Below are 8,856 nucleotides of genomic sequence, written 5' to 3' on the forward strand. Positions count from 1 at the left end.
CTTGGTTCCGTTAGTAACAGGCCTGCCCGGTGCAGGTCTGTTACACCCCCCTCCTCCTTCGGGAAAAAAGACGAGCGCGCGGCAGCGAGACTTTTTTTTATTAAAACAAATACTGAACTGGTAATTACAAAATAATAAGCGTTTCTTTGGTATACATGTTTCGCAGGTACCCGTTTGTAATAACATCCTTATTGCCTAGGTTACGGTCAACGTACAAAAATATTTCCTGTATTTTCTACCTACTACTAACGTCTACCTTCCTATATTAGCTACAATGTACCCATACCATAATATTGCTCCGGGTGCCGGGAACGGGGAAAAACCAAAAAAAAAAGGACGATTCCGCGTACAACACGATTTGAACGCGGGGTAAACGTCCCCGCTCCGTGCAAAACAAAACTTAGTAAACTTTACTGGCCCGGTGGGAAATAAAAAAAAGCCCGGTATGAACCCTTGTCCCGGCGTGTGACCCTAAATTTCCAACTTAACTCTATCCGTCAGTGAAAACAGATTTTATCCTACAGTACTTAACCTATCGCCTCCCGGTACGGGGTTTAGGGTCGCGGTGCGCGTTGCCCTCTACGATGGTGGCGCTTCCCGGTACGGGTTTGCAAGGCCGCGGTACGCGGTGCCTTACTCTGGCCAGGTGCATCCCGGTACGGGTTTCGGGGCCGCGGTCCGCGTTACCTCCCTGTGTATTCGCCTGTCCCGGTACGGGGTTAAGGTCGCGGTGCGCGTTACCTCTTACCTCTCCTTCTTACTGGCCGGTGCTGGTGCTCGCCGTTGGCATCTTCGTAGCCGTCCCGTCCGGTCGAAATGCAGCTTCCATCGTTCCTCCCCCAATTCTGCCAAGAACTGCTTGGTGGCAATAAGTGCTACTGGCACCTCTACCCGGCGTCCTGTGGGCAGTTGGAACCACCGCATTTCGCCGTTCCGATGGCGGCCTTCGTAGCGTATGGGCGGTAGGGCCCTCGGTGCCCGTTGCCAGGGTGTCACCGGGTGGCCACTGTTCCCTGGCCTCTCCTCCGTCGTCACTTCCGGGAAGACGGCTCCGGCTGGCGGCTGGTAGTGCCGGCTCCTTCTCGTGTCCCTCCGGGATGATGCGGCGGTGGCCTCCAGTGGTGTTGGGGGTGGCAACGCTGTATTCCGTCGCCACTCCGAGACGGGCCATTTCCCCGCATTCGGTCGGTATGCCTGGCGTGGGTGGCGGAGCGGTGGCGTTCTTGGCGCGATGGAGAGGCGCTCCAGCTCGCGCCAGATCGGTACTGGGAGGTCCAGTGGGCCCGGTGGCAGCTTTCTCGGGTCCGGTCGTGTGCGGATTGTTGCGGGTCTATCGCTGCGTGCTCCGAACAACGAGCCCTCTCGTGTCGGTGGCGGTGCCTCGGTCGGGAGTGCTGGTGGTGTCGGCGGCGGTGCCATCGCAGCGGCTGTGCCGGCCGGCGTGACGTCTGACCAATGCGACATCGGTGGCGGGGCGGAGGTGCGGCTCTTCTTGCTCGGTCTTGCTCGTGGCCTCTTCTCCTTCGGGGCTTCCACCGGTGGCCACCATGACGTCGTGTTTGGTGGCGCCGGCAAGGTGAGGCAGGGTTCGTGTCCTGCCAGGACCCGGTGCTCCTCTATGGTTAGGGTCCTGCTTGACCCAGCGGACGTGTCGCTCGCATCCGAGTCCGTCCGTGGCCGGATCTGTCCCTTCGTCGCCGTCGGCCACCAGGTGACTGGTCGTACCACCCTGACGTTGTCTACGTCCATCGGTTGGCTGTCGCTCGGCGCGCCGGTGAACCCGACCGTTGCCGTGCCTCCGCTCTTCCGCGGTCGGCCTGACGTTGTGACCGGTTTTGGCCGGGTGGCCTTCCTAGTCGCCCCCGCCTCCAGGGATGTCGCCTCTTCGTTAGGGGCCGGTGTGGCCGGTGTGGCCGGTGTGGCCACAATCACCGTCTCTGTCGGCGTCGTGACCACGACCGGCAGCGTCGGGGTCACGTCCGGCATTTCTGGTTCCTTCGGGGCCAACGCTGTGGGTGCTGGTTGTGCTGGCGGTATCTCGTCCGTTGTGTGGGCCGTGTCCGTCGGTGGTTGGGCCGCGGCCGGCGGCGTCGGGGTTGCGGTTGGTGACCCCTGGGCGGTGTCCAGCGGGGCTGTGTTTTCGGCCAGCGTCGTCGGTGGTGGAGCTAGGTGCTCCGGGGTGGCTGGCGTCCGCGGGCGGTTGTCGTCGTCCCCCATGACGGCGTACAGCGCGTGCAGCTCCGCATAAAAATCATCGTCCATGATTTTTGGCTGCTGTGTCCTTTCTCGTGCTACCCTAGGGCAAAAATCAATACTCCCAATTACTTTCCTCGGTCGCCCCCGTCTGCGTGTGGTCGGGGTGGCCGTGGTGCCATCCGTCAGCGCCCGGTTTTGCTCCGTGGCGGCGGGAGGCCCTGGGCTATCACCGGCTCCCCCTTCGTGACCGTCTGGGTCCCGATCGGGCCCAGTTTCGGGCTTGAGGTCCTGCACATGGATGTGCCGGACCCAGCGCCGACTTGTGTCGTGTAGGTCAACGATTACCGGTGACACGATTCGGCCGACCGTATACGGGCCGCTGTATTTCGGCGACAGTTTGGCTGCAATGCCCGCTCCCTTATCGGACAAAGTGTGTTCCTTTTTCCACACCGTGTCTCCTACCGCCGGTCGCCAGTTCCTTCGGCGTAGGTTATAATAATGTTCCTGTCGGCCGAATGCTTGTGCCAGATGTAGCCTTGCTAGTTCCTGTGCGTCTCGGAGGTTTTTCCAGCGTTGTTGCGGCGGTGGTGATTCGTCTTGTGTCGGTTGGCCTGGGATCCGCAGTTCCCGTCCCTGGTTCAGGTACGCTGGGCTGTAGCCGGTGGCCTCGTGTCGGGCGGTGTTGATTGCGAACCTGGCCTCGTCCAGCTTCTCATCCCACCGGTTGTGGTAGTTTCCGGTGTACTGTGCCAACATCGTTTTTACTACTTTGTTCGCCCTCTCGACTGGGTTACAGTGAGGGGCGTATGGCGGTGTCCTTCGGTGTTCGGTGCCCGCTGCCCGCAGGAGTGCTGTGAACGGTTCGCCTATGAACTGTCGGCCGTTGTCCGAGATGATTACCTTCGGTGCGCCGTGACGTAACATGACGTCCTTCTGCACGGCGGCGGCGACCGCGGTACTGGTGGCTTTCCGGAGCGCCGTGAGTTCCACCCACTTCGTGAATCTGTCCAGTGCGACCAGTAGCCAAATGTGGCCTTGGCGGGACCTGGGCAGCGGTCCGACCAGGTCGACTGATACCGTGTGCCACGGTTGTGTTCCGGGATTCGCGTGTAGGCGTCCTGGCGGCGGCTTCGGCGGAGTCTTATATCGCTGGCAATTGTTGCAGTTTCGCACGTAGCGTGCGACTTCTCTGAACATTCCCGGCCAGTAAAAGTGTTTGGCGACCCTTACGATTGTTTTGGCCAACCCCAGGTGTCCCGCGGTCGGGTCGTCGTGGAACTTCTTGAGGATTTCCCCCCGGTCTCCTGTCGGTACGCACAGTTTCCATGCGTCGCCGGGTTCCGGCTCGTTGTAGTCCAACTGGTGCAGTATTCGGCGGTAGAGTTTCCCCTCTCGGATCTGGAATTCTGGTACGGCGGCGGGGTTCCTCTTTACCTCTTCGACCTTCTTCGTGTACCACGTGTCCCTCCGTGGCTTCGGTCCGAGCAGGCTAACGCCAGGTGCGTGCTCGATTCTGGACAGGGCGTCGGCCACGTGGTTCAGTTTCCCCGGGCGGTATTTGACGTCGAAGTCGTACTGCTGTAATTCGAGGGCCCACCTCGCTAGTCGTCCCGTCGGGTTATCAATCTGTTGCATCCACCGAAGTGCCTGGTGGTCGGTGACGACGGTGAAGTGGTATCCTTCGAGGTACGGCTTCATCTTGCGGATGCCCCAGACTACCGCGAGGCACTCTTTTTCAGTGGCGCTGTAATTGCGTTCTGGCTTGTTCATCGTGTGACTGGCGTACGCGATGACCCGTTCTTCAGTGTCGTCGCCCTGCGTGAGTACGGCGCCCAGGCCGTGGTCGCTGGCGTCCGTTTGCAGTGTGAACGGTCGCGTGAAGTCTGGGCATGCGAGCACTGGTGCTGTGACCAGCTTTTTCTTCATCGCTTGGAACGCTCTTTCCTCCACTTCGGTCCATCTCCATTTCGCGTTCTTCCGGGTGAGCTGTGAAATCGGCTCCATGATTTCCGCGAAATTCGGCACGAACCGCCGGTACCAGGACGCCATTCCGTGAAAGCGTCGTACTTCGCGAATCGTCTTCGGCGCTGGGAATTGTGCGATGGCACTTGTCTTCTCCGGATCGGTACGAATCCCTTGTTGGTCCACGATGTGTCCGAGGTACCTCAGGCTGCTGACGCAAAACCGGCATTTCTCCGGGTTCAGTCTCAGCCCGGCAGCGCGGAGCCGACGGAACACTTCTCGTAAATGCTCCCGGTGTTCTTCGAGGGTGGCACTGACGATAATGATGTCGTCCAGGTAGGCGAACGCGTACGGTTCCAACTCGGGTCCGATGATGCTGTCGAGTAATCGTTGGAACGTCGCGGGAGCGGAATGCAGTCCGAACGGCATGACCCTGAACTGGAACAGTCCCTTCCCGGGCACTGTGAAGGCCGTGAGTGGGCGGCTCGTGACTTCCAGTGGCACCTGCCAGTAGCCGCTCTTCAGGTCTAATGTGGTCAGGAACTTTGCTCCTCGGAGTTTATCGAGGGTGGCCTGTATGTGCGGTAGCGGGTAGGCGTCCTTTTCGGTTCTCCCGTTGAGGCGGCGGAAGTCCACACAGAACCGTGGTTTTCCGTCCTTCTTCTTTACTACGACTACCGGTGAGCTCCAGGGACTACGGGAGGGTTCGATGACCCCCTCCGCTAGCATCTTCTCGACCTCCTCGTTAATGACCGCTTGCATCGCCGGGTTCCGGGGTTGATACCGCTGTTTGAGCGGTGTCTCGTCTAGTAGTTTAATCCGGTGTTCGGTCATGGTGGTGCGGCCCGGGACATCGTTGAACAGTTTCATTTCGGTGCCCAGGAACCTTTCGAACTCGCTTCTGTCCGCTTCCCTGGGAACACGGAGGCCCATTTCCTGGCAGGGTTCGGCTCTGCAGTCGGCGGGCCACGAGGCAACGTTTGTCGGTGGCTTCAGTTCCAGCTGGAGTGCTGCGATTGCCTGGATGCCCAATAACACCGGAGGGCCCATGTTCGGCAGCACCGTAAAGTCTTGTAACCACTCGTATCCTTTGGTACAGAACGGCAGTTGAATAACACCTGTGGGTTGCATTTCGGACCCGTCGGCCAAGCTGATGTCGTTGGCCGGTGTCGTGGGTCGACGGCCTTGTTGCATGGCCCAGCCTAACACCTCGGCGTTGATGCAAGAAATCTGGGACCCGGTGTCGAGCAGAGCGTCGATCTCCCGACCGCAGATCAGTATGGGTAGTAGTGGGCGCGGCGTGTATTTTATTGCGGGGGCCGGTATTCGCCCATCGGTTGTGGGCCCCGCATTCCGTTTCCCGGCGGGTGACACTCGCGGGTGAGCACGCCGTCGCGTCCGCAGCGCGAGCAGAATTTCTGGTACTTGTTCCGGCACTCGAATCGTACGTGTCCACGCTGTTTACAGCGCCAGCAGTGCGTGACCGGGCTGTAATCGCCGAGGTTCTCCGAGTTTGTCGGGGTCTGATGCATCAGGGGCCTTGGGTTCATGGTCGCGGTCGGCCGATTCGTATTCCGTGTGCCTGGGGTCTCTGGTGTTGCTCCGGCTGGCCCGAGTGTCGCGGTGGCTACGGGGTTGGTCCCGGTACGCTCCATCTTAGTTTTTCGTTCGATCGCCATCTCGATCCGTTGCACCTGTCGTAATAAATCGTCTAGGTCGGTGAGACTATCGCTGCTGATCAGCATTGCGTAATCCGGCAGCATATTTTCGTATGCTGTTTCCAGGTGTTCGTCTTTCGGAATCTGGGCTCGCCGCAGTTTCGTTAACAGTGCATTCAGGAACAGATGGAACGGCTCCCCGGGGCGTTGTGTTCGGGCCCGTGCCTCGCGTTCCTTTTGCAATCGGGTCTGCAGCGGCGTGAAAAAGGCCAGAAACTTTTCACTGAACACTGCCCATGACGCGATCTGGTCCTCGTTGTTCCGGTACCAGTCTTGGGCGTCTCCTCTCAAGAGTTCGGGTATGCCCAGCAGCAAGTCCCGGTCCGATAGGCGAAACGTCCTTCGTAGTTCGCTCACGCGTTCCAGGAACGCGTACGGATCCTTTCCGTCGGTCGTGCATCCAGATTTACGCATCTGGATCGCCCCGAAACTTTCCTCCTCGGCCGTGTCCACATCGTGGGCTCTGTCCTTCCGCGACGTGCCCGGCGTGGGATCGTTCTTCTCGGTCGCCATATCGAACAATTGTTCAGTCTGTGCACGTATGATCTCGTCCCAGCTTCGTTGAAGGCCACTCTGCCTGTCCGGGATCGGTAAATTTCGCCTCTGTAGCTCAGCGGTGACCCGTCGTTTAGTCGGCCGTAACGAAAATTTCCGCATGCCCGCCGTATTTTCCGACTCGGCACGTCGACATCGCGTAGTGTCTCACTTTCCCGGGAGATGTCGCGCGCGGTACTCTCTGGCGGCCGTTCCGCGGTCTGTTCTCGATCTGGTGTCACGAGATGTCGCACTTTTCACTTTTCACTGTTACCGGGCAGCGGCCGGTTAACCTCACTTTGTCCCGTTTGCCACGTGTTCGTTATTCTCACTATGTCCGATTTACACGTCGAGTCCCTGTTCGGGCGCCATGTAACACCCTGGTTTCGTCGTCACGTTCGGAGACTTCCTCTTCGTCCTTATAGCTCGCCGATCCAGGGTTCGATGTTGAACGAGAGGAGAATGTCGATGGGGAACTGGACGTGATACGCGGGTTTCGAAATAACGACACAGGCAATTTCACTGACAATGCTCGCTACCGGCGCGTTCGCGATCGCGGCTTCGCGCGAATGTTTACTCGGTGACTGCGACTTTCGGCTACGATTACGCGTATTTTCTCGGGCGCGCACGTCGCGGGTTTCAGGTACGGAACGCGTTACTTTCTCGGACGCGACGCGAATATATTTTCTAGACAGGTAAACGGGAAAATCAGGACGGTAGGGAACTTCCCTGCCCGAGTCGGGTTAATCGGATTTGCGACGTGGCGGTTCGCCGTACGCCATGATCCTCTCGGGCGGTTCTACGGCGGCGAGTGACGGTTCGTTGTGCTCGCCGTTCGTTCTTGTCGGCGGTACGCCTTAACAAGCTCGCTGGTGGTACACCTTGGCGAATAGAGTGACGGTACGTCGTGCTCTGGCTATGCTACGGGAAAAGGACATTGTCGGGAAGGGAGGAGGGCTCCCTGCCTGAGTCGGGTCGGTCGGATTTCAACGTGGTGGTTCACCGTGCGTTTACGTCCTCTCAGGCGGTTCTACGGCGACGAGTGATGGTTCATCGTGCTCGTCGGTCGTTCTCGTGGACGGTACGTCTTGACGAGGAGGCTGGTGGTGCACCTTGGCCCTTCAGGGCGGCGGTACGCCTTACCCTGCTTCGGTGGAACGTTGTTCGTCACCGGTGAAATGTCGCCATGGAACAGGAATATTCGCGGACAAGATGGCGGTACGCCGTATGCGTGTGGTGGAACGTAGTTCGTCACCGGAAATGCTACTTACAGGAATGACAATGGGAACGATCCGTTCTGAGCCTCGTCTCAGTCAAGAAAAAAAAACCCTCCCGCGGTTGTGTAGCTGCTTTTATAACCGTCCGTTCGGTGATGCGGGTGTCGGTGCGGTACTGAACTTCGCGAATGTTCCCGAACGATCTCACGCGCGTGGGCAAAACGGTCGACTCGTCCCCATCGGTATCGGTTTCGTGGCGCGGTGGTCGCGCGGCGCGGGGCGTGCATCGGTGGTGCGCGGCGGTTCTGTTCGGTCTAGTTCGGCCCGGTTCGGTTTGCCTCGGCGCGCCTTGATACTTGGTTCCGTTAGTAACAGGCCTGCCCGGTGCAGGTCTGTTACACTATAATTATAATAGAATTTCATAAAATGTATATTGAGGTTATTGCAAACTCATCTTTTTTCGCAATGATGCTCTAATTTCATTGCTTCTCTCGAATGTCCATTTCCTTCCGAGACAGTGGCGTTTCTAGGTGTAAATAAAAAATGTTGATATAAAATGTATCATAATTAAACTACAATTATTCTAATAACGTGGAATGTAGTACATATTAAGTTTTAGTTACCCGGATTTTCTTCTTCGACGTTAAGCACTCTTTACTCCTTCTCGTAATTTACGTATATGCAACATTAGGGTGGACCTTATTTTTCGACCATGAAATTTTTTTGGTCCCGTAAACCAGAATTGTGACAAATGTTGAGAAAATGGTCTGGAAAAATTTTGGGGCCGTTTGAATAATGGGAAAATGAGTTTTTAATGGAAAATGGGAATTTTTTAAATCTTGACATAAATAGACGTTATGATATATCGTTGAATTTGTCTTTTTTCTCTTTAAGAATCCATATATAGCATAAACAGTTGTTGATAGAAAAAACATCCGTGACCTTGAAAACTTTAAATAATGACTTTGAAAAATTTTTTTTCCTTTGATACTATATCCACCTCCTTATATACTACAACTTTTGTTTGAAGAGTTTTTTCATATATACATAACTGGCAGAGATATTACATATAAATAAATTCATTAATACGCTCCAATCTACAAAAGAACAAGAAAGCGAGCTAATAAAAACGTGGTAAGAATAGTTCTAATATCGGAAAAAGAAGTTATTATGAATAATAAGTAGTCTGACTGAAACATGGACTGAAGGTGGTCAATGATACCGCTGAA

The sequence above is a fragment of the Lasioglossum baleicum genome, chromosome 2 (assembly GCF_051020765.1).
Source record: "Lasioglossum baleicum chromosome 2, iyLasBale1, whole genome shotgun sequence".
Taxonomy (NCBI): domain Eukaryota; kingdom Metazoa; phylum Arthropoda; class Insecta; order Hymenoptera; family Halictidae; genus Lasioglossum; species Lasioglossum baleicum.